We start from the raw sequence: 25779 nt of genomic DNA, 5'->3' as shown, positions 1-25779 counted from the left end.
ATAGTATGGTAAGTCTATTTATGGGGTATCGCAAAGAGTCTACAGCCCCATACATACCAAAGTACAGGATATGTAGTGCATACAAAAATACAACAAGATAAAGTGCATACAAAAGTACAGCACAAACATAACAGGGATGATTACACATGGTAGTGAAAAACTACACTACACTTCAATGCAAATATGTCACTATAACTAGGCAAGTACTGTAGCACAAGCTGAAGGTGTACTCCAGTTAATGGGTGCAGCAGTCTGGTTCAGATGAGGACATACATGCCTACCCACCCGGAATTTGTGGGAGGCTCATGATTTTTCGGGTAACCCCCCGCACCCCCGGAAGGGTAGGCACTTCTCCCGCATTCTGCCCACTTCCTAGTGAAGTGGGCAGAATGGGGAGAATTTTCGTGGCGATCGCGGGTCCCCGTCTAGGGGTCATGGCTTAATGATGCTATTTAGCCATGCCCTCTATTTAAATTAGCGCCATTGGTGGTAATTTACCACAAAGGGGGTGGGGCTTAATGACGTGCCCCGTCAGGCCCCGCCCCCATCGCAACCCACCTGCCTCTCCTCCCCGGGCATCTCCCGGGGAAGAGACAACAAAGGTAGGCAAGTATGGATGAGGGGCAGATGCAGGGCCGGATTAAGGGTAGGGCAACAGGGGCAGTCTTCCAGAGGCCCTCACACACAGAGGGGTCCCCATCACTAGAGCACATCGGGGGGGTTTCTGCGTACCTAGAAACCCCCCCTGACTGACCAATTCCCCTTCTACCATTGCCGAAATGGGGGCGGAGCCAACACGACAAGCCCCGCGGGGCCTAATGAAGTGAGCAGCAGCTGCATGGAATGTAAGTGTACTGTTTTATTATTTCTATATGTGTATGTATGTGTTTATGTGTATATATGTGCTATTGTATATACAGTAGGTGTGTGTGGAATCGGGACCTGATTCAGAGTCGCTCGCTCTGAATCAGGGCCGGGCTTTTTTTTTTTGGATGGGCCTCTTGGCCGCTCGCATAGCTGTGGGTGACCACCCACAGCTATTGCGAGCAGCCATGATGATGGTCGCGATGGTCAAGACCATCGCGACCATCGGGCTTGCGACGAGACCCTTGTGGTAGGGTCTCGTTCATCACAAGCCCCAGAGAGATTTCAGCTCTAACAGAGCTGGAAGCTCTCCACTGACATCACTTGTGATGTCAGTGGGGCCGCCCCCAAACGGCAGGCGTTCTCATGGGAACGCCTCCGTTCGGGCAGCCACCCCCCCGGCTGCCCACCAAAGGGGGCGAGCTGTCACTCAACATCGACAGCTCGCCCCCTTTGGAGCGAGACCCGCAGTGACGGAGTGTCCGTCGCTAGCCGGGTCTCGCGCATGCGCATGATGGAGCCAGCTCCGTCGTGTGCATGCGCTGTGGGCCACCATTGACCCATTTGCGAGCGCTCAGCGCTTGCGACTGGGTCTGAATCAGGCCCTCGGTATGTAATATCGCCGGCCGCATGGCCGGCAGTTCGATTCCCGGCAGCATCAGGCAGACAGATGAAGAGATCCTGGCAGCGGCAGCCCGACAGTGCTGGAAATCCCAATTGTCCCCAGGTAAGTATGAACTAACCTAACCTACCCCCCTAACTCTAACCCTCCCTAACCTCCCCCCCAAGGGTCTAACCCTAACCCCCCTCTAAGTGCCTAAACCTAACCCCCCTTCCCTGCTGCCTAGACCTAAGTCCCCCGGGGGGGTGCCTAACACTAACCCTCCATCCCCCTAGCCTAACCCTAAGTCCCCCCGAAGCCATAAACCGAACCCTCCCCCCCCGCGGCTGTCCGGCATCCCTTCGATCGGATGCCGGGCACCGGTCTCCCGGCGTCGGTGAAATAAGCGCCCACTACATCTAGACGCCAGTCATTTCACCCACGCCGGGATATGACAGTCGGGAAGCCGGCTGTCGGTGTAATGTCAGCCGGCTTCCCGATTGCATCTCGTGTGTGAGTATATATGTGTATGTATGTGCTTATGTGTTATTGTATATACAGTATGTGTGTATGTGTTTGTGTATATATGTGTATGTGTTATTGTATATACAGTATGTGTGTGTATATATGTGTATGTGTTATTGTATATACAGTATGTGTGTGTATGTATGTGTATATGTGTTATCGTTATTAAAGATAAAATAATTGTGAAGAAATACAATGAGTACCGCCCCTTACACTGCGCATGCGCGGTTGGCGCAACGCAAGGCTTCATTTCTGAACGCACTAACTTGCAGGGTCAGTGTGGTACAATTTATACACAGCAAACAATACAGGAGTACCTTAGTAACACATATTACAGTTCAGATAAACTGGTCACTACACAATAGATTACAGGTCAAACAATGCAACTGGTCAGGGTTTCACACTGTCTTCCCGAGTCGTGGTAACCTCTTGCTTGTCATCATTGTCGTATCCATGTGTGCTCATGTCCTCAGGTGCTCGCCACTCAGAGTGGGAAAGTCCGGGCAACAACTTACAATTAAAAACAGGTTCTTATGGAAAACATATACATTTACCAAACAAGCTGTAACTACAAGCAATGCTGAATAAAATAAGGGATCACAGAATCTGTGATCACTACAAAATCAAATATATTTTCATACATAGAGTTATACATAGTGCTATATTTACACACTGTTATTTTGGAAATTGTGCAACATCCGTAAAGAATATAAACACTAATATAACCATGTGTGATGCTGAAAAGCAATATTTAAGTATATAAAATATGATTTAAACGTACAGAAAGTTGTTTATTGTTGTACTTCATTCAATTTTGGTATTTGAGTTTGTCAGTCAGACATGGGTGGCACACGTGTGTGTCAAGCTGTGTGTGGACAATTGTGTGGGTTAGACTTTGATAAAGAAATTGGTTTTGAGTCTGACAGGGAGTGAGTTCAGCGCTGGAGCAGAGGGCCTGATTTAGACCCGCTCGCGAGCGAAGGACGCTCGCAAGTCGGTCGATGGTGCCCGAATGCACATGCGCACGACGGAGGGAGCACCGTCGTGCGCATGCGCGAGACCCGGCGAGCGACGAGGAATTCGTCGCTTGGGGTCTCGCACCAAAGGGGGCATGCTGTCGATGGTGAGTGTCTGATAGAGCCAAAATCACTCCAGGGCTTGCGGTCACCGAGACCCTACCGCAGGGTCTCGTCGCAAGCCCGATGGTCGCGATGGTCTTGACCATCGCGACCATCATCATGGACGCTCGCATAGCTGTGGGTGGTAACCCACAGCTATGCGAGCGTCCAAGAGGCCGCTCCATTTTTAGGGAGGAGGGCCCTGATTCAGAGCGAGCGCTCGGGTCAGAGCGTTCGGCTCTGAATCAGGCCCAGAGTTCCATGCTGCCTCCCTCCCCGAACACTTGCCATAATACCGAGGGGGAGGTGCCACTGGGACCAGGAGATAGAGCACTGCCTGGAGTGTCCCACTAATGGGAGTTTTCAAAGGAATGCTTTGGGTAGTTTTGCAGCACTGTTACCGGCACCCTGCAAGCCAAATGCAGGTTCCATGGGGCTGCAACGGTGCTGTCTCCAGGGCCCTGAGCCCTGGGAGATGGCACCACTCACGCACCCCTAGTTATGGTACAGAGTGAGTTTATGTTCTTGAGCTGTGAGTGGACACTTATAATCAGTTGGGTAAAGTCTGCGGTCATTGGTAGAGGGAAGTGGGTATGTGGAGAGGGATGAGGTTTGAGCTGTAGGGGGACAGGATTGGGTGAGGAGTTTATATGTAAAGCTGGCCATATACCTTTAATATTATCATCTGTTCAACCATCTAACGAGTTGGCTTGTTGGCAATAAAAACTGGTAATGTTTGGTAGCAAATGACAATCGACCATTTGCTCCCACATACTGAAAAATGGACAAAAACGGTCGTTGGTTAAATCCGAATCCGCTCCTTATTACCACATGTTTCTATGAATATCAAGACGGAAGGCCCAGGATCAAAATTTGTCAGGTGGACCATAATTCTTAAGAGCGGCCCTGCATATGCCATCCCCTCTCTTCTTGTCAGCTATGACCCTCTCCTTCCCTCTACCAACACTACCACCACACTTTCATATCTTCCCTACTCAAGCCCCACAGGTTTCTGTCTTCTGCAGTGCCATGCGGAGGACAGCTGTAATCTTAGCAGCTAACACCACTGTATGGGAAAAACTCTATGGCCATCCATTGGTGTGTACAGTAACTCCTGACGCATTGTCAACCTGTACACACATATTTCCAACTGGTATTGGCTGCAGCTGTCACACTTTGCTATGATAATCGAAAACAAAAATATCATAGACAGTAGCAGAACTGCAGTAGTTACAGGTCATAAGCAGCACTCCATGAGGCCCATCTTTTAGGTGGTGCACATCAGGGACGTGTGGTGAGGTCAACGGATGGGGAGGCACTGGCTTGTATCTGAGCCAGATTTACACACACATATGAACCTGCCCCGCTTACACAGATCTCTCCCCTCATACAGGTCCTCCACCCCCACACAGATTCCCCGTACCACAGATCCCCCTTACACATATCTAGCACAGAATATCCCCCTAGCACAAAAGATTTCCCATACACACACAGACGCAGATCTCCCCCTAGCAGCAGATCCTCCTCACCTTTCTCTCATCTGTGTATTTCCTCTGTCTGTATATGCCAATTTCCTTTACTCCTCAGTGCTGCTGCCGAGCTCCGATGCCTGAGTAGTTCCTGGACTGGTCACCTGATCGTCAGTGGTGTCCATCAGAGCTCAAGGCACGCTCCCACACAGTGAGGCATGCCTCCATTAGCTCTTTTTCTGTGTGTCTTATTGGCTGCTTTGTGGTCCAGCCCCCAGCTCAGGCAGTGTCTGAACGATCAGAGGAGAAGTTGAGCTCTTTACTGCCTCATCTCTCCCTGGGAGTGCTGCAAGTTTGGTGAGTTTTGCCTATAAAACGATCAGAATAATACAAATAAGATAATTAAGTTATATATATCTTTGTATTATTCTAATAATTTTTATAGTCAAAACTCTGCAGTCTGACAGGGGAGGCTCTGCCTACCCTGACTGCACGTCATGTTCTGAACATACATACTCTCTTTTCATAGCTGAGTGTGGGCTCTAGAGTGGCCTTACTGGGCTCCTAAGTTTTACCATGGAGCGTGGGGATGCACTATTCTGCCCATTCATACAGGGATCCGGTGTGTCAGGGTCTAGCGTCTGCTGCATAATACTCAATTGTTTTACTGGTTCCCCAGGGCTTATGGGAACACAGTTGAGGATTTCAGTATTTAATAAAGGTAATTGTGTTCTATGAATATAAGCACAATATTACTCTATATTGTTATGTGAGCTTAGTTTTGAATAACGTTATTTTATGAGGGATCCACCCAAGCAAACAGAGTATTCCACTCTTTTATCATTTATTTATTTATTACTGGTTTGTGAACATCTGACATAAAATGCAGGTTCTTACGGTGACTGGTAGGTCAAAAAAGAAAACCCCCAGAAAGATCCTTCCTCATTAGCAAAATGACTAAAGATACAGTATTTTCTTTTTACCTCTATGAGTGCTTCCGTGGGACCTAATAAAATCTTCTAGGTGATTTCTTCACACTACAGGCTTATGTACCATTGTGCAATGTGTGCCCTAACTCATAAATGTAGTTCAGTTTGAGTCCCACTGTGGGACACTGGGCCTGCGCTGGCAGCAGCTCTTGCAATACTGTAGTGCTTGCGGTAATATGCCAATGCTAATCTCAGCCTTCCCTTTGTGCTGGATGGGTAAAATGCCATTGCCAGAAGCCTGAACATGCATAATTCCGACTGAGCAGGTAAATCCCCTAACCCTACCCTTCCTCCCCCCTAACCCTAAAACTCCTGGGGTGGTATCTAACCCTAAGTCCCCCCCGGTGGTGTCTAAACCTAACCCTCCCCCCCTGCACCCTAAACCTAACCCTAAACCTAACCCTCCTGGGGGGTGCCTAATTTTAACCTCCCCTCAGTGGCACCTAACCCCCCTTCCTCTAGCCTAACCCTAACTCTCCCCGAGGGTGGCTAACCCTAACCCTCCTCCCCCACTAAGTGTCCCCGCTTACCTTCGTTCGGGAAGCCGTCCTGTCGGGATTCCATCGTTGGGCTAAAGATAGGCGTCTGGATTTAGATGCCTGTCTTTAGACCCGTGTCGGGATTTAGACAACAGGATTCCGGCTTCCCGTCCATCGGTATATTGACTGTATCCCGTGCTGGACAGTGCCATGGAGCGTACAGGCGGTGAGATGCCCACTTTCAGGCTGTGTAGTCTATGTGCATTTGCAATGGAGTGTAAACACACCAACATCGACACAGCTTTGGTCACACCATCAACATTTGCAGTAGCCTGGAGTCTACTCTAGCTACTCTCATACCCATCTAAACATGGCTTATGAAACATTGCATTGTGATTGGGAATGCAGCATCATGGTGCAATGGCCGGCCGTCTTTGCCATCACTTTAAGTCACCTGACAGTTTCTACCCTGAAATGGCCAGGAATCGCAAAACCCTTCTCAAGTGCCGTACGCAATGGTGAACGGAATAGGATACTTGGGTTCATACGTATGCAGTAAGGGATTTCTGGACTTTTCACGCATACCGATTATTATTATTATTATCCTTTATTTATATGGCGCCACAAGGGTTCCGCAGTGGCTTACAAAGTACAGAAACAAATGAGCACACAAGACAGTTATTAACAGTACAAACAATGCAGGACAAGTACATGATTTATAAACAATGCTGCATAACACCTAAATAAGCAACAAGGTGTCAGTAACCAAGTTTTAGGTGACATTGTAAATGAAAGTAAAAGTAAGGCAAGAAGAAGCACGTGAGGAAAGAGGGCCCTGGTCGCGAGAGCTTACATTCTAAGATGTGTCCATATACATCTTTGCTGCAATCTCGCTAAAAAGCAATCTATCGGCTGGCCAGGTCCCATGAGACTCTGCTGGCGCCGGGGCGTTTTTTTTTGCCAAAACTGCAATGTGACTAAGACGCACCAGCAGACTGTGCTGATTAATTTTTATGTGCGACACCTGTATATCTGTGTGTGACTGAGTTTCTGAATCTGTATACAAAGTGCTACAATGTAGCAGCCACAGCTTTTTTCATTCCACGTTCCGTTGTGGTTCATATACAGACTCAGGTGCACACAGATATACAAATGTCACATATCAAATTAATCAGCACAGTCTGCTGGTTGCATCACATTGCAACTTAAGGCCCCCACACACTGTACAATTTTTTACACGATTTGCCCACTTTCAATCGATTGTAATGACCAATCGTATAAAAAGTGCCATGTGTGGGGATTATAACGTTGCCGATGTGCGCTCCCACTGTAGCTGATCGTGGTCGCTGATTTCTTGAACCTGCAGAAAGATATCGACCTATCTTTCACAATTTTGCACACATCGCTCCGTGTACATGCACGATGAACGATGAGTTGGACAATTTGTCGTCATTGATCCAGGATACTCCCCTCCACCATTTTGTGCCAGCTGATAGAGAGACAGAAGATGCATCGTGAGGTTGTTTGCTGCAAACGATATATTCGTTAACGTTTTGCAGTCGTTAACGACCCATCTGTATCGTTTGGTCGTTTGTACAATCGTTCCATGTGTAGGCAAAAAATTGTTTGTTCAGGAGTTCAAGGGAAATCGCAAACGAGATTAGATCGTTTGCAAATCGTACCATGTGTAGGCCCCCTTAGACGCATTTTCAGCAAATAAAAAGACGCCCAACGCCAGCAGAGTAGCACAGGACCTTGGCGGCTCACTCATGCTTGACAACCTTGTTATCTACATTATTGCAAAATGCTGTCCTCTGTTATAAGGCATTTTTTTTAGCTCATTGAACTGTCTGTACTTCTAACAGGAAGTCTATTCTGAATATGCAAAATACCTACCTACCCAGCATAAAGATTGATCCATGCTGCCTGCTCAGCCTTCTTTCACTCACTGATTTAGGGTTGGCCATCGACCATCAATAGTTTAGCAACTATCTTTGGTCAGAGGCAGATCGTGAGCATTTTCACCATCGATGGCCAGACTCTGATGGTAAAATATCGATATCTGAGCCTAACTGTGGAGAGTTTGTATATTCTCCCTGTGTTTGCGTGGGTTTCCTCCGGGTACTCAGGTTTCCTCCCACACTCCAAAAATATACTGGTAGGTTAATTGGTTCCCAACAAAAATTAACCCTAGTGTGTATGTGTGTGTGCATGTGATAGGGAACATAGGGGGTCATTCAGACCCACTCGCAAGCGGCAGTACGCTCGCAAGTGGGTCGATGTTCCCCACTGCGCATGCGCACGACGGAGGGAGCTCCATCGTGTGCATGCGCGAGACCCGGACTGCGACAGCCAAGCTGTCGCTCCGGGTCTCGCACCAAAGGGGGCGTGCTGTCGATGGTGACTGACAGCACGCCCCCTTTGGTGGGCGTGCCGGGGGCGTGCCTGCCAGACGGAGGCGTTCGCATGGGAACGCTACCGTCTGAAGCCGGCCCCACTGACATCACTAGTGATGTCAGTGGGAGTGATTTTGGCTCTGATAGAGCCAAAATCACTCCAGGGCTTGTGGCTGGGAAACCCTACCGCAGGGTTTCCGTCGCAAGTCCGATGGTCGCAATGGTCAAGACCATCACAACCATCTTTTTGGACGCTTGTATATGCTGTGGGTGGTCACCCACAGCTATACGAGCGTCCAGGAGGACGCTCCATTTTAATGGAGGAGGGCCCTGATTCAGAAGCGAGCGCTCTGGTCAGAGCGTCCGGCTCTGAATGAGGGCCATAGAGTGTAAGCTCCACTGGTGCAGGGACTGATGTGAATGGCTGAATATTCTCTCTGGAAAGCGCTACGGAATATGTGTGCGCTATATAAATAACTGGTAATAAATAAATAATAATGGTGAAAACACAAATTTGTTTTACATATGAACCGACTCCAACCGCACATGTGCAAAACATAAACCATCAATGGTCTGATGGTCTAAAATCATCAAGCATCGATGACTGAGCCATCAATTAACAATACAGTGAGTCGCTGATGGGAGCGTAATGTCATTGCCAGTGACTCAGCTATTACTTTCCTGGTTACTTTTTTGGGGGGTGGGGATGGGGACAAGCACACAGACCAACTACATTCATAAAACACCCTTTACATCACATACAGATTCAATAAGCTCCTGAGATTTTTACATATTTGTGACTATACTGCAGTAGTTTGTCTTTTTGTAAAGCAAGTTGTAGCCTTGTGGAAATGAGTTACAGTTCCCAGCTTAGGAATGTGACTGAACAGGCAAATCAGGGATCAGCTGAAAAACTGTTAAGGAGGTGATGTACTGTACTGTTCGGAAAAGCACTTCTCTTTTTTTATTGTATTTATTTATTGTAAACATGTTTTACACTAAAAAAAAATCCTATTTAAACACTGACATATATAGGTGTGAGCTGTGTGCGTTTCTGTGTAGTAGGTGTGACTCCAGGCTAGAGATGACTGCTAATGACAAAAGTTGAGAATCCCTGGAGCTCCATTTCATCAGCAGCCAATCACAAACAATTCACATGGGAAACCTTCTCTGATTGGCTGCCGGAGAAGGGGAGATTTTTTTTTTACTCTTTCAAACACATTCCCCATGCTCTCTATAGTAACACATCCCCCATGCCGTCTATAGTAACACATCCCCCATTCCCTCTATAGTAACTCATCCCCCATCACCTCTATAGCAACCCATTTCCCTCCCACAGCCCCCATCACCTGTAGCAACACATTCTCCCTCCAACACCTCTATAGCAACATCTACCCATCACCTCTGCAGTAACACATCCACCAATCATCTCTGTAGTAACATATTCCCCATCATCACTTCTGTAGCAACTCATTGCCCACAGTCACCTCTGTAGTAATACATTCCCCATTTCCTCTGTTGAAACACATTTATTTATTTATTTATTAACAGTTTCTTATATAGCGCAGCAAATTTAGTCTCGCTTTACAATTTGAATCAACATTAACATTATACTAGGTTGTAAAAGACATACATACATACATAAAAGGCATACATAAGGGTAAGAGGGCCCTGCTCGCAAGCTTACAATCTATACATCCTCCATCACCTCTGTAGTAACACATCCTCCATCACCTCTGTAGTAACACATTCCACATCACCTCTGTAGTAAGACATCCTCCATCACCTCTGTAGTAACACATCCCACATCACCTCTGTAGTAAGACATCCCCCATCACCTCTGTAGTAACACATCCCCCATCACCTCTGTAGTAAGACATCCTCCATCACCTCTGTAGTAAGACATCCCACATCACCTCTGTAGTAAGACATCCCCCATCACCTCTGTAGTAACACATCCTCCATCACCTCTGTAGTAACACATCCCACATCACCTCTGTAGTAACACATCCTCCATCACCTCTGTAGTAACACATCCTCCATCACCTCTGTAGTAACACATCCTCCATCACCTCTGTAGTAACACATCCTCCATCACCTCTGTAGTAACACATCCTCCATCACCTCTGTAGTAACACATCCTGCAATGTGACTAGGAAGCACCAGCAGACTGTGCTGATTCATTTTTATGTGCGACACCTGTATATCTATGTGTGACTGAGTTTTTGAATCTGTATACAAAGTGCTACAATGTAGCAGCCACAGCTTTTTTCATTCCACGTTCCATTGTGGTTCATATACAGACTCAGGTGCACACAGATATACAAATGTCACATATCACATTAATCAGCACAGTCTGCTGGTTGCATCACATTGCAACTTAAGGCCCCCACACACTGTACGATTTTTTACACGATTTGCCCATTTTCAATCGATTGTAATGACCAATCGTATAAAAAGTGCCATGTGTGGGGATAATAAAGTTGCCGATGTGCGCTCCCACTGTAGCTGATCGTGGTCGCTGATTTCTTGAACCTGCAGAAAGGTATCGACCTATCTTTCACAATTTTGCACAAATCGCTCCGTGTATATGAACGATGAGTTGGACAATTTGTCGTCATTGATCCAGGATACTCCCCTCCACCATTTTGTGCCAGCTGATAGAGAGACAGAAGATGCATCGTGAGGTTGTTTGCTGCAAACGATATATCGTTAACGATTTGCAGTCGTTACCGACCCATCTGTATCGTTTGGTCGTTTGTACAATCGTTCCATGTGTAGGCAAAATACTGTTTGTTCAGGAGTTCAAGGGAAATCGCAAACGAGATTAGATCGTTTGCAAATCGTACCATGTGTAGGCCCCCTTAGACGCATTTTCAGCAAATAAAAAGACGCCCAACGCCAGCAGAGTAGCACAGGACCTTGGCGGCTCACTCATGCTTGACAACCTTGTTATCTACATTATTGCAAAATGCTGTCCTCTGTTATAAGGCATTTTTTTTAGCTCATTGAACTGTCTGTACTTCTAACAGGAAGTCTATTCTGAATATGCAAAATACCTACCCAACATAAAGATTGATCCATGCTGCCTGCTCAGCCTTCTTTCACTCATTGATTTAGGGTTGGCCATCGACCATCAATAGTTTAGCAACTATCTTTGGTCAGAGGCAGATCGTGAGCATTTTCACCATCGATGGCCAGACTCTGATGGTAAAATATCGATATCTGAGCCCAACTGTGGGGAGTTTGTATATTCTCCCTGTGTTTGCGTGGGTTTCCTCCGGGTACTCAGGTTTCCTCCCACACTCCAAAAATATACTGGTAGGTTAATTGGTTCCCAACAAAAATTAACCCTAGTGTGTATGTGTGTGTGCATGTGATAGGGAACATGGGCCCTCATTCAGAGCCGCTCGTTAGCGGCAGTACGCTCGTTCCGAGCGATGTTTGCACATCTGCGCATGCGTACGGTTTTTAGTACGCATGCGTGAACCAGTCAGTGCGGCCAAAAATCGTTGGTATGCAATATAGCGAGTGCCTGCTATTTTGAATGACAGAATGAGGCGTATGTGGGTGGTAACAGGGGAAGGTGCTTGAAAATGGGGAGTGGAGATCCGAACGCAGGCGTGCTTGAAGGTCAAAACGGGCGTTTTATGGGTGTGTATATTTAAAACAGCAGCGTCATTGTTCACGTCACTGGGTTATTTTATAGCCAGAACTGCTCGCAAATTTGTGGTAGCAAACACCAACCACAAGAATAGCGAGCAGTTCATACGCTGGTCGATGTACTCGATTAATCTAATAAATAGCGGACATGACGTAGGATGCGAGCGGCCAGGGGGCGTTTTTAACAAATAAACGAGCGTATGTTTTGCTCGCTCGTTCAGACTTAGAGGTGTGAACAGACCACAATGTGCGTACGGATCATTTGAATAGCCACCCCTTGTTTTTAAACGAACGACCGCAAATAGCGAACAGCTCTGAATGAGGGCCATAGAGTGTAAGCTCCACTGGGGCAGGGACTGATGTGAATGGCTGAATATTCTCTCTGGAAAGCGCTACGGAATATGTGTGCGCTATATAAATAACTGGTAATAAATAAATAATAATGGTGAAAACACAAATTTGTTTTACGTATGACCCGACTCCAACCGCACATGTGCAAAACATAAACCATCAATGGTCTGATGGTCTAAAATCATCAAGCATCGATGACTGAGCCATCAATTAACAATACAGTGAGTCGCTGATGGGAGCGTAATGTCATTGCCAGTGACTCAGCTATTACTTTCCTGGTTACTTTTTTTGGGGGGTGGGGATGGGGACAAGCACACAGACCAACTACATTCATAAAACACCCTTTACATCACATACAGATTCAATAAGCTCCTGAGATTTTTACATATTTGTGACTATACTGCAGTAGTTTGTCTTTTTGTAAAGCAAGTTGTAGCCTTGTGGAAATGAGTTACAGTTCCCAGCTTAGGAATGTGACTGAACAGGCAAATCAGGGATCAGCTGAAAAACTGTTAAGGAGGTGATGTACTGTACTGTTCGGAAAAGCACTTCTCTTTTTTTATTGTATTTATTTATTGTAAACATGGTTTACACTAAAACAAAATCCTATTTAAACACTGACATATATAGGTGTGAGCTGTGGGCCTGATTCAGTGCCGCTCGTAAGCGGCCGCTCGTTCGCTCCGAGCGATGTTCGCACATCTGTGCATGCATATGGGTTGTAATGCGCATGCGCCAAGCAGTCAGTGCGGTCGGAAATCGTGTGCTCGCAAAATAGCGAGTACCTGCTAATTTGAGTGACAGAATGAGGCGTTTGTGGGTGGTAACAGGGGAAGGTGCTTGAAAACGGGGAGTGGAGATCCGAACGCAGGCGTGCCAAACGGTCAAAACGGGCGTTTTATGGGTGTGCATAATTAACAAAGCAGCGTCATCGACCACGTCAGTTGGTTGTCTTTTAGCCTGACCTGCTCGCATGATTGCGGTAGGAAAATGCTACCACAAGAATAGCGAGCAGTTCATACGCCTTTCGATGTACTCGATTAATCAATAAATAGCGGAGATGACGTATGATGCGAGCGGCCAGGGTCGTCTTTACAAAATAGCGAGCGCATGTTTCGGACGCTCGCTCAGACATAGAGGCGGCAACAGACCGCAAAGAGCGAGCGCTCAATTTAAATAGCCAGCCCCTTTTTCTGAACGAGCGTCCGCAAATAGCGTCCGGCTCTGAATCAGGCCCTGTGTGCATTTCTGTGTAGTAGGTGTGACTCCAGGATAGAGATGACTGCTAATGACAAAAGTTGAGAATCCCTGGAGCTCCATTTCATCAGCAGCCAATCACAAACAATTCACATGGGAAACCTTCTCTGATTGGCTGCCGGAGAAGGGGAGATTTTTGTTTTTACTCTTTCAAACACATTCCCCATGCTCTCTATAGTAACACATCCCCCATGCTCTCTATAGTAACACATCCCCCATGCCGTCTATAGTAACACATCCCCCATTCCCTCTATAGTAACACATCCCCCATGCCCTCTATAGTAACACATCTCCCATGCCCTCTATAGTAACACATCCCCCATCACCTCTATAGCAACCCATTTCCCTCCCACAGCCCCCATCACCTGTAGCAACACATTCTCCCTCCAACACCTCTATAGCAACATCTACCCATCACCTCTGCAGTAACACATCCACCAATCATCTCTGTAGTAACATATTCCCCATCATCACTTCTGTAGCAACTCATTGCCCACAGTCACCTCTGTAGTAATACATTCCTCATTTCCTCTGTTGAAACACATTTATTTATTTATTAACAGTTTCTTATATAGCGCAGCAAATTCCGTCTCGCTTTACAATTTGAATCAACATTAACATTATACTAGGTTGTAAAAGACATACATACATACATAAAAGACATACATAAGGGTAAGAGGGCCCTGCTCGCAAGGTTACAATATATACATCCTCCATCACCTCTGTAGTAACACATCCTCCATCACCTCTGTAGTAACATCCTCCATCACCTCTGTAGTAAGACATCCTCCATCACCTCTGTAGTAACACATCCTACATTACCTCTGTAGTAAGACATCCCCAATCACCTCTGTAGTAAGTAACACATCCTCCATCACCTCTGTAGTAACACATCCCACATCACCTCTGTAGTAAGACATCCCCCATCACCTCTGTAGTAACACATCCCCCATCACCTCTGTAGTAACACATCCTCCATCACCTCTGTAGTAACACATCCTCCATCACCTCTGTAGTAACACATCCCACATCACCTCTGTAGTAACACATCCCACATCACCTCTGTAGTAACACATCCCACATCACCTCTGTAGTAACACATCCCCCATCACCTCTGTAGTAACACATCCTCCATCACCTCTGTGGTAACACATCCCACATCACCTCTGTGGTAACACATCCCCCATCACCTCTGTGGTAACACATCCTCCATCACCTCTGTGGTAACACATCCTCCATCACCTCTGTAGTAACACATCCTCCATCACCTCTGTAGTAACACATCCTCCATCACCTCTGTAGTAACACATCCCACATCGCCTTTGTAGTAACACATCCCCCATCGCCTCTGTAGTAACACATCCCACATCACCTCTGTAGTTACACAACCTCCATCACTTCTGTAGTAACACATCCCACATCACCTCTGTAGTAACACATCCTCCATCACCTCTGTAGTAACACATCCTCCATCACCTCTGTAGTAACACATCCCACATCGCCTCTGTAGTAACACATCCCCCATCACCTCTGTAGTAACACATCCCACATCACCTCTGTAGTTACACAACCTCCATCACTTCTGTAGTAACACATCCCACATCACCTCTGTAGTAACACATCCTCCATCACCTCTGTAGTAACACATCCTCCATCACCTCTGTAGTAACACATCCCCCATCGCCTCTGTAGTAACACATCCCCCATCACCTCTGTAGTAACATCCCACATCACCTCTGTAGTAACACAACCTCCATCACCTCTGTAGTAACACATCCCACATCACCTCTGTAGTAACACATCCCACATCACCTCTGTAGCCCTACAGGGCTGTGAACAAGTATCCCTTAGGTCTCATCAGAGCCTCAAAGTTGTTATTGTGCTGTCTAAATTGGAACATGCCCTCATTGAACTTTGCCCATGTGATAACGTCCCTTCCTGTCAGTTCTGCTTTTTTGGTGGTAATTGTAGATGTAATGGAAATGTGTATGACTGCATCACCCGCACTTGCAGGCCACCATTTCTATGCATGTGCAGTGTGAATTTATATCACATATGTTCCGCAAACAGGTGAACATTCAATGTAGTGCGCTTGATGTGCTAAAACGCATATACTCATTTATTTACTGAACCTGGTTGTACTGCAATTCATATTTTACTTTCTTCATTAAATATTGGGCGAGATGCAGGAAGGGGAGAAATGCGTTCAAACCCCCAAAATGCGGGTTTTACACAGGTACTGCACAGGTGGTTAAATGAAATTGACTGAGGTACTAATGAAATCACCTGTGCTCAACCATGGATATCTCTAAAACCTGACCTGTTGGGGAGCCTTGAGGACCGTGATTGGAAACCTCTGTCTTAACCCATTACTTGTTCCCTGAAAAAGGCCATTTTTATAACTCTGAAATGAAATAACTTCTCAGATTTTTTCAAACTTAAACTTGTTTTTCTTTGAACCTCTAGCAGTGTACCGCTTACCTTTGTACTATTCCAGGTTATTCACTATACTTGAATTTCACCTGCCAGACGCAGAATGTCCATGGGTCTATGGCCGCTGGCGTCTTTAGATGTAGTCCCTTACACCGACATGCCCGCCGCTGTTAGCCACCCGCACAGTCACCGCCCAGGAGCGACCATCGAAATTGCATGGATCTTCATGCAATCTAGATAAGTGTCTCTCCAGCGGTAACCATCAGGACACAGAGCGGCTTGCACGTATGTGCAGAAGTAATGTTTTACTACAGTACACCTCTGAATGAGGCTCAGGGCTGATTCATTAAGGATCGCAACTGCAACAGTGCACGCAGTTGGCCGATTGTTGCGTTCTGCACAAGCGTATACAACGCAGTGCGCAAAAGACACACTTGCGATCACACTACAATTACGCAGAGCATGGGAAGTCATCGCAGAGTGATTGACAGACAGTGAGTATTTTGGGGTGGTGCCGGGGGGGGGGTTGGTCCTAGAAACACAGGTGTGTCTGTCCGTTTGAATGCCGTTGCATGGGAGTACATAAATTAGTGCGATGGCATACGCAGCTTGAGTACTAAGTAAGGTCAGGGCTGCTGTAATTCTGCGTGAGGGGCCAATGGTTCTCGATGTTACAGATGTTTATGGAGGTATGCAAGGTATTACGGATGGAGATAGCGGTAGTGGGAGGCAGTGGGCGTCTCTATGCTGGCAGTGCGATAGCAATCATTAGCATATTTTTGCAGCAGACCTGCGCGCGATTACGGAGCGGCGATCGCAATAGCGATCCTTAATGAACTAGCCCAGTGTTAGCTAACCTTGACACTCCAGCTGTTATGGAACTACATAACCCAGCATGCACTGCTACAGTTTTACTATTAGGGCATGCTAAAACTGTGGCAGGGCATGCTGGGATATATAGTTCCACAACAGCTGGAGTGTCAAGGTTAGCCAACACTGAACTAGCCCCTCAGTCTATATTGAGAATCCTCTCCTGAATTATTAGGTAATGACTTGTGGTTAATACTTTTTGGGCTATTTAAAGTCTAAATGAATTTTCATTTGATTATTTACTCTATGGCTCTTTCTCTCAGTTTAATTTTGCCAGCTCTAATAACTTTATCTACCTGAACACAATATGATTGTGAAGATTGTAAACTCACACAGCCATGTCTTTTTATTGGTATTACAGTTACTCACAGGCCCTATAGTACATCTCTCACCCATTCACCCATTCACCTAGTAATCTTTTCTATAGTCAGGAAATATTCAGGTCATTTACGACGTGGATGCATTTGTCATTTATTTGCTGTAGTAGATTACTGTAGGAGCTGCCTTTTTAAAAGATTTTGTGCATGTTTTTGGGCAGCTATGGACTCTACATACTGTATAATTACTATTACATTGTTCTCTCACACTGCTAGAATCCTGCTTTACAAGTTCCCTGGAGAAGTTGCTGACAGGGCCTCCTTATCAGCTCTTTAATGTTTGCTGTAGTTTGGAGTAAAACAGTCAGCAGTGAAAAAATATCACTGATTGAGAAGTGAACAATCAACATGTGATAACCTAAATACCAGTCCAGATTTTTGATACAAGAATATAAAGCAGTAAATAGTACTGTAAACCAAGAAAGACAGCGTCAGTCCATAGATAGGGAGAAATAAGTAGGGGGAGGAGGAAAAAAAAATATGAGATCGGAGTTGAGTGGAGTCCCTAGCCTGAGTGGCAAGACACATGCAGAGCTGGGTACAGGAGTCGGGCGATCCACCCAGCCTCCGACCCATGGACCTTGCTCCCCGGAGAAGGTCAGGCGAAATATACGCAGCCAAGGCGGGTAAGCCTGATGGAGTAACTGTTCCCATATCTAATACCAAGGGGCCTCTGTTTTAGTAACATGATGGGATCCCCAAAATTTAGATAATTCTACTGGCAATACTGTATATAGTATATGTGTATAGTTTGCAGTGCTGTTTGTACATGACTCTAGTGTGTATGTAAAATAAAGGTAACGTTGTTCCTTTGCTATTGCGTGCTTCCTGTGCGATCCAAGGGACTCAAAGGAACCGGGGTACTGTGCAAGGTGCTGAAGGGCGTTAGGTGAAAATAATGTACGCATAAACCCGGTATCCTCACCAGGGTGTAACGGTTAGCATTACTACCTCACAGCACTGAGGTTGGGAGTTCGATTCCCAATACAGCCCTAACTGTGTGGAGTTTGTATATTCTCCCTGTGCTTGCGTGAGTTTCCTCCGGGTACTTCAGTTTCCTCCCACATTCCAAAAATATACTGGTAGGTTAGTTGGCTCCCAACAAAAATTAACCCTAGTGTGTATGTGTGTGTGTGTACATGTGGTAGGGAATATAGATTGTTAGCTCTTCTGGGGCAGGGACTGATGTGAGTGGCCAAATATTCTCTGTAAAGCACTGCGGAATATTGTACGCGCTATATAAATAACTGGTAATAAATAAGTAAATAAATATGAAAGGGGCTTGTAAAATATCACAAAAAGAATAGGTTGTGAAAGTGTAATGTCCAAGGCTCCCAACCCTTAATAAAAGATTTAGCTAAGTTGTGAAGAATACAGGTGATATATCCCATATTATATGTGTACCAGACACATTTAGTTGCTGGAGAAGAGAAGCCAATTTGCAATTTGACAAGTAGCTGCTGAGATGACAAATTAGCTTATTTTGGTGCTTGGTGGCAGAAGGGATATTCAGGGGAAAGAGGAGGAAACTGAGAGAAAATGGAATCTCTAGATCCAGCAAAGAGCACAGAACTTGCTGTATTTTGAACCAAAATGAAGACATTTTAGGAGCATCCCACTTGATGTGGCTAAGGAGCCGTCTGAAGCAGTTGCGTAACTAAGGAGGGTCGAGCAGGGTTTGTGCACCACACACAGTGACAAACAGCAGACAGCCGCTGGCCGGGGCCTGTGTGTTTGTTTTAATTAGCAGCAGGTCCGGCGCTAGGCATCCATGTGCCCAGCGCCTTCCTGTGCTACATGGCCGCGCCACCTCCCTCCCCCTGAGCACTTACCCAATAGCGCTAGTGGGAGAGTAGAGGGTGGGCTCAGGCAGGGAGCAGGGCTGCGCTCCGGGCGACAGACCTCCTAGTCCATGCCCACCACTGATTAGCAGTCAATGAGAGTCAGACAGACTCTCATTGACTGCTGCGCCCACTGCCGGAGCCGGGCTGGAGCTCACTCATGAGCTCCGTTTTCCGGCTCCTGCAGTGGGTGATGGGAGAGACGTCATGACGTCTCTCCCGTAGCAGAGCAGGCCGGCCCGGGAAGACAGAGGAGCTGATGGCTGCGGCGGGAGCAGGACCGGGGATTCAGGTGTTTTTTTTTTCCTTTTTTTTTTATATATGTGTGTCTGCTGGGAGGGACGGAAACACCACTACTGGCTATTGGGGGCACTGCATCGGGGGGGGCACTACTGTGGACTACTACTAAGGGGGGGACTACTGTTTCAGGGGGGGACCACTACTGGGGTCACTGTATTGGGGGGGACCACTACTGGGGACTACTACTGGGGGCACTGCACAGGAGGGACCACTAAAGGGGTACTGAAAAGGGGGAACCACTACAGGGGGCACTGCATAGGGGGATAACTACTTGGGGCCTGCATAAGGGGGACAACTACTGGGGGCACTGTATAAGGGGCACTACTGGGGACCTGCATAAGGGGGATCACTCCTGGGGGCACTGTATAAGGGCACTGCATATGGGGGATCACTACTGGAGGCCTGCATATGGGTGATCACTACTGGGGGCACTGTATAAGGGGAACTAATGGTGGAACCACTACAGGGAGCACTGTGTTAGGGGCACTGCATATGTGGGAACACTACTGGGGGCCTGCATAAGGGGGACCACTACTGGGGGCACTGTATAAGGGGACCTAATGGGGAGCTGCATAAGGGGGACCACTACTGGGGGTACTGTATAAGGGGCACTACTGGGGGCCTGCATAAGAGGGACCATTACTGGGGGCATTGCATACTGGAGGACTTATAAGGGCACTACTGGGGGCCTGCATAAGGGGGACCACCACTGTGGGCACTGCATAGGGGGGACTGTATAAGGGGCATTGCATTAAGGTGCATATGGAAAGAAATGTTCCCAGTGACAAGAAAGGAGTGTGTCACGTTGACACGCCCCATTTTTCAGTGACCACGCCCCTTGCGACCACACCTATTTTTCACCAAGCGCGCCTACAGAGTGGGATAGGGCTCCATTTTTCAATTTGCCCTGGGCTCCACATACCCTAGTTCAGGGGCGCTGAGAGGGGGGGCATCGGGTACAGATTACCAGGGCCCGGGCTTCCTGAGGGGCCTGGCAGGGGCCCGGGTCTGGCGCCGCTCCCCCCCTCACAACAGCCACAGCAGTCTCCTATGCCTGTGCAGGGGAGCGATCACACTGATCGCGCCCCACTTGGCTTTGCGCCGGGCTGAGGGGGCTCAGAGCGCCCCCTCCTCCCCAGCGCACAGCGGCGCTGCAAATCTTTTTTTTTTTCTCGGCAAGGGGGCATGGCCACGCCTCCTGCAATTAGGCCACACCCCCTATTATCGGGGCCCGCCATGGCTCTTGGCGGGCCTGCCCTAGTTACGCCACTGGTCTGCAGTGCAGCCTCTACAACACTTAGAAGAGGAGCTCTGAGAAATGTATGCTGGATGGTGGGGACCAGGTATCACCTATAAGGAAGTTTATAGGCATTTTCTTTTATTTTGGCACAGACGGCACTATTTTGCTTAACTTCCTCCCAGTCCTCACCATCCAGGCTCTCACAGGTCCCTTTCCTAAGCCCGTTCATGGGGATCCCTGTAGTTAGGATCTGTTGGCTTAAGTTCAGCATAAAGTATAGAAACAAGTCACTTTGCAGAGGATTTGCAGAGACATAGGGATTGAAAGGTGGCGAGAGGTTTGGCCTGCAAACGGGATTCGGCAAAGTCATGGAAGTTACGTAGATGAAGAAACTGTGCATGAGAAATTATCAGCTGTCCTGAGACCTGCTTGGGCTCTTGGTTATTGGCAAACATAGAAAGGACGGAGGAGACCGATCTCGCACCAATACTCTCAGCCTCCATGAAGGTCCGGGATGTAGTTATTAGGTCGACATTTACAATGTTGACATTCAGAAAATGTCAACATCACAATGTTGATATTTTATTGATAATATATGATGTCTGCATCTCAGAATGTCAACATTAGGGTCAGGCTGCAGGTAGAAGGGTTAGGGTGCTGAGGGGTAGGGGTAGCAGAAGAATACTGACTGGAATGCTGGAACCTGGAAGTCACAGTCACATGACCACTGGGACCCTGAAGCCACACTGGAGCTGCCGCAGCCGTCAGGTGCAGCTGAATGACCCCCGGGCCACCATGGATGATATGTTTACATTCTAACATGTTGACATGTCATTAGAGTCTACATGATGAATGTCAGCATGGTCAGTGTTGAAATTATGACCACGTCAACACTATGAATGTCGGCATATCATTCCCCCCCCCCGAGGTTCGAATGCTCAGCAGGGCAGTTTCAGTGTACACATTGAGCAAGTGCAGCTAGGTAACAGTGTTGAAAATTAGGATCCCCAGGCCACTACCCTGAGCTTACCTTTGCAATATTCAAAGTTTAGCACAAAAATAATTAATAATACATAACGTAATTGTGTCCATGACTCCTGCGACATGCATTGTGCACAGAAAGAATGGCTATTGTTTTACTTACTAGCCATTGTAATTTATGACAGTGATACATTCTAGAATGTTGTAGTTCTAAAACCATAAACATCCTTGTGCCACTTCTACATAGTGTCAACATGAATTCATTATTTAACAGGGACACCTTACTGCTGAACTATACATTGTTATTACACTATTACACTATTTATCTGTGTGTGTACATATATATATATATATATACAAAAGAGTACAGGGCGCTTTAAGAGAGTCCCGATGTGTGGTATTGATAAACCAGTGATATATATACCCTCAGCGCTGCAGGTCCAAAGAAACCTACTGTGAAGGTTCCCAAAAATCAGAGCCAAATTAAATACAAAAAAGATTTGCGCTACTGATGTATATTTGATCACTTTTTATTAATAAATTCCACAGTGGAATATCAAGGTATAAATGGCACAATAAAATAGATAAATGAAAAATATTATTTAATGGGTATAGAGATGGTCTATAAAGATAGAATGGTAAGAACACGTAATAAAATGAATCAAAATAAAAAGATATACAATGTCAAAAAATAGAAACAAAACATAAAACAATGTAACATTTCCTGAAACAGAAAAAACCAGCTGGTAGCTAAAAATGAAGATAATTGAAGTTCCTTATGATTAGGAGGTGGACCTCCTTGGCATGACAGAGTCTATTTAAGATATGGAGGTGATCCCTAATAAAGGGTACAGATCCTCAATAAGCACGCTGTAAAGTAACCTCTGTGTATGCGTGCAAGAAAGCAAATGATAGAGGATATCTTAGAAGGTAATATGCCTCCTTAGCACAACATAATCAGTTAGAAGTTAAAATATATTCCCTTTAATATGGCGCAGTTCCTCAGTTGGTACACGGAATATTCCCGTTAATAATATGTGCAGTGGTGAGTGTGTACTCACAGTGGGGAGACCAGAACTTGAGTAATTGCCTACATCAGGCATAAATGTCAATGAGTAAGTATGTGGTCCCGTAGATAATGGACAAGAAACAACTCACAGTAAGATGAATACGTCCTGGAGTGGAGGTATATCCGTGTATCCCCGGTATTCAGCACGGACTTGTGAACTCTGCACTGTAAATGGAGCGCGTGTAGTGGTAAACGGCTGTGAAATGGTGCACTTGATCTATCCGAGCGTCCTCGGAGATCAGTGAGTGTGGAAGCAACCGTGCTGGAGTCCGGTGTAGGTCCAGATTGGACGAGTGGATGATGTGGTTCAAGGTGAACAAAAGCGGTCTCCTTTGGATACAATATACATTGAGAACACGTTGGAAGGAAGCACAAAGAAAATGCTACGTGAACGTTACAAGTTCCCGTAATGTAAGTTGACTTCTTTATGATTATACTGTGAATTGATCTGGTATATTATCTGTGGTGGAAAAGAAACCTTTATGTAAAAAAAAACAAGAGGAGATTATTGTGAGTGTTACATATAGGGGGACCTTCAAGCAGGAAATCATTTGAGGGTTAAACATACAAAGTGAAGACCCCATGAACACCCACAAGTTCGGCATATTTTACAGCGTCCCCATATCATCTCACTCCACGTTCTTTTCATTGTGTATTTAATAGGGGAGGGGTGACACTCCGTGTTTGTGGAAGCTGCTCTTCCGGTATACTCTTTCTATCTGTTTAAATAATAATGCTTAGAAGCAGAAAATATGTGCATTCTTGGGGCCAAATGTAATACAGTGAGAGTTTAGAAAATGTGAGAGTTTAGCAGTAACCTGTCACATTGGTCGGGTTTTATCTTCAAAATTGGAAAACCTCTGGATGAGAGTTTAAATTATGAGAGTTTTTTTTGAGTCTGAAAAACATGCAAGTTTGCATTTTCTCGGACTCTATTACATTGGCCAAGTTTAAAAAGTGTGAGAGATTACTGCTAAACTCTCACATTTTCTAAACTCCGACCCTATTACATTTGGCTCTTAGTAGTTAAATTTTATTGTTTATATATGTGACTCATGTTACAACAGGATGGACATAGGAACTGAGGGGATATATATTTCTTTAAACCTGCTCCCCTAATTAATTTTACATTATACTATACACTTACAAGACCTTAACTAACCTTAAACTAATGATTGACACACAAACAAAAAACTGAATGTTAACCAAACTAGGCTTAAAATCAGTTTTGACATGTGACTCATGTTACATATGAATGTGACTCGCGTTACATTTCTGTCCCCAGTCAAAGTGCTTTGATACAAATTACTCAAACTTATAGAATCCAAGTGAATCAATCAGTGTAAACCTGTTTATCTTCCTGATTAACTGTGAAGATATAAAAAATATTTCATCTGGTGATGATGGCAATTTTCAATTGCTGCCAGCTTGCTCCATTATGCTCACTAAGTATTCACCATCTCTGATGTCCTTTATCTCTCTGATGCAATGTAACTCTTTCCATCATATTCAACATAGAACCATCACCAACATTAACTACATCTGAAGTCACTGTGACCGTTTCACTAAAGGTGCCTACACATGGTACGATGTGTAGGCACCAATGCAACCGACGATCCCAGGACCGACATATCAGGTGGTCCCTACACACGGGGCGTTCTGGTGCCTGAGCGTCTATATGCCACCCCCCCCACACAGCACTGAATGGGATCTTCATACGCTTCGCCTGATCTTTTGAACATACTGTGTATATATATAACAAGAAGAGTTATAGCGCTTTCACCTGTACTATTGAATGATTATTATCAAACAGTAGTGCAATGTGCAAAGAAGTGTTGTTATTATTATTATTATTATTATTATTATTATTATTATCCTTTATTTATATGGTACCACAAGGGTTCTGCAGAGCCTTACAAAGTACATAAACAACTCCGCAAACAAGAAAATAGCGAATTACAGTACAGTACAATGCAGGACAAGGACATAGTTTATACACTTTGCTGCAATAGCGATCATACCACTCCAAAGCAGCAGGACGTCAGCAACCAAGTGTTAGGTGCCCTTGCGGAGAGTTTGGAGTAGATGATCGTATGAGTATGGGAAGGAGAAGCACATGAGGGAAGAGGGCCCTGCTCGTTAGAGCTTACATTCTAAAGTGTTATGTGATCATAAACATAAATCCCCTAATGGGGTAAAAAAAACACCCTTCCCCCAATTGCTTATTAGTGGGTGGCAGCTTGTCTATCGATGGTCAGTGAAGAGATCTGGAGGGGGATGGAAATGAAATAGGCGCCAAATAGTGTAATATATTAAGTGTAACGTGATATAAAGAAAGTCTTTGTTTATCTCATGTTGCACTTAATATATTACACTATTTGGTGCCAGGAGGTGATGGAAATGGCAGTTGGGCACAAAGTGCAAATACACTGTAACATGTTCTTTTCATACAATAAAACAATTATTATTATCTTCTACTTCTGTGGGGGCTGTCCCTGCCTCTCGCCTAGCAATTCTGTGTATATACTGTATATATATATATATATATGTATACATGTGTGTGTGTGTATATATATATATATATATATATATATATATATATATATATTGGATTTAAACTAAATTGACTAAATAGCTACTAGTTTGCTAAGTGGAGGTGTAATCTAGTAACATTAGAGGGGGTGGTTGTCCATTACCTCATGAACTTTGCAGAGAAATACTCTTTTCCATACATTCAGATAAGCTGCTATTTTATAACATATATCTCTTGGTTTTTTAAGTGCACTATTGATTGCCTCTGGGTTTTAGCTATATGCTTTATTATCTTTTGAAAAATATATTTTAAAGGAAACCCGTTTATGTTTTAGATGCTTGCCTATATACTTGTTTTATTGTTTGTTTCTGAATAAGTGTGAATTATTTATATATTTATTTATTTTATTGCATGTGCACTTTT

General features: G+C 45.5%; 1 protein-coding gene across 4 annotated transcripts in view; it reads left to right on the top strand.

Moving 5' to 3' along the window:
• LOC148517435 (protein FAM3C-like) overlaps window positions 1-25779 on the top strand; it is a 121606-nt gene that overhangs the window by 41868 nt on the left and 53959 nt on the right. The gene's annotated exons all lie outside the window — the stretch shown is intronic.

Source organism: Taudactylus pleione, unplaced genomic scaffold (genome assembly GCF_031769625.1).
Source record: "Taudactylus pleione unplaced genomic scaffold, aTauple2 ptg000217l, whole genome shotgun sequence".
Taxonomy (NCBI): Eukaryota; Metazoa; Chordata; class Amphibia; order Anura; family Myobatrachidae; genus Taudactylus; species Taudactylus pleione.
This window is presented reverse-complemented; position numbering and strand designations above follow the sequence as displayed.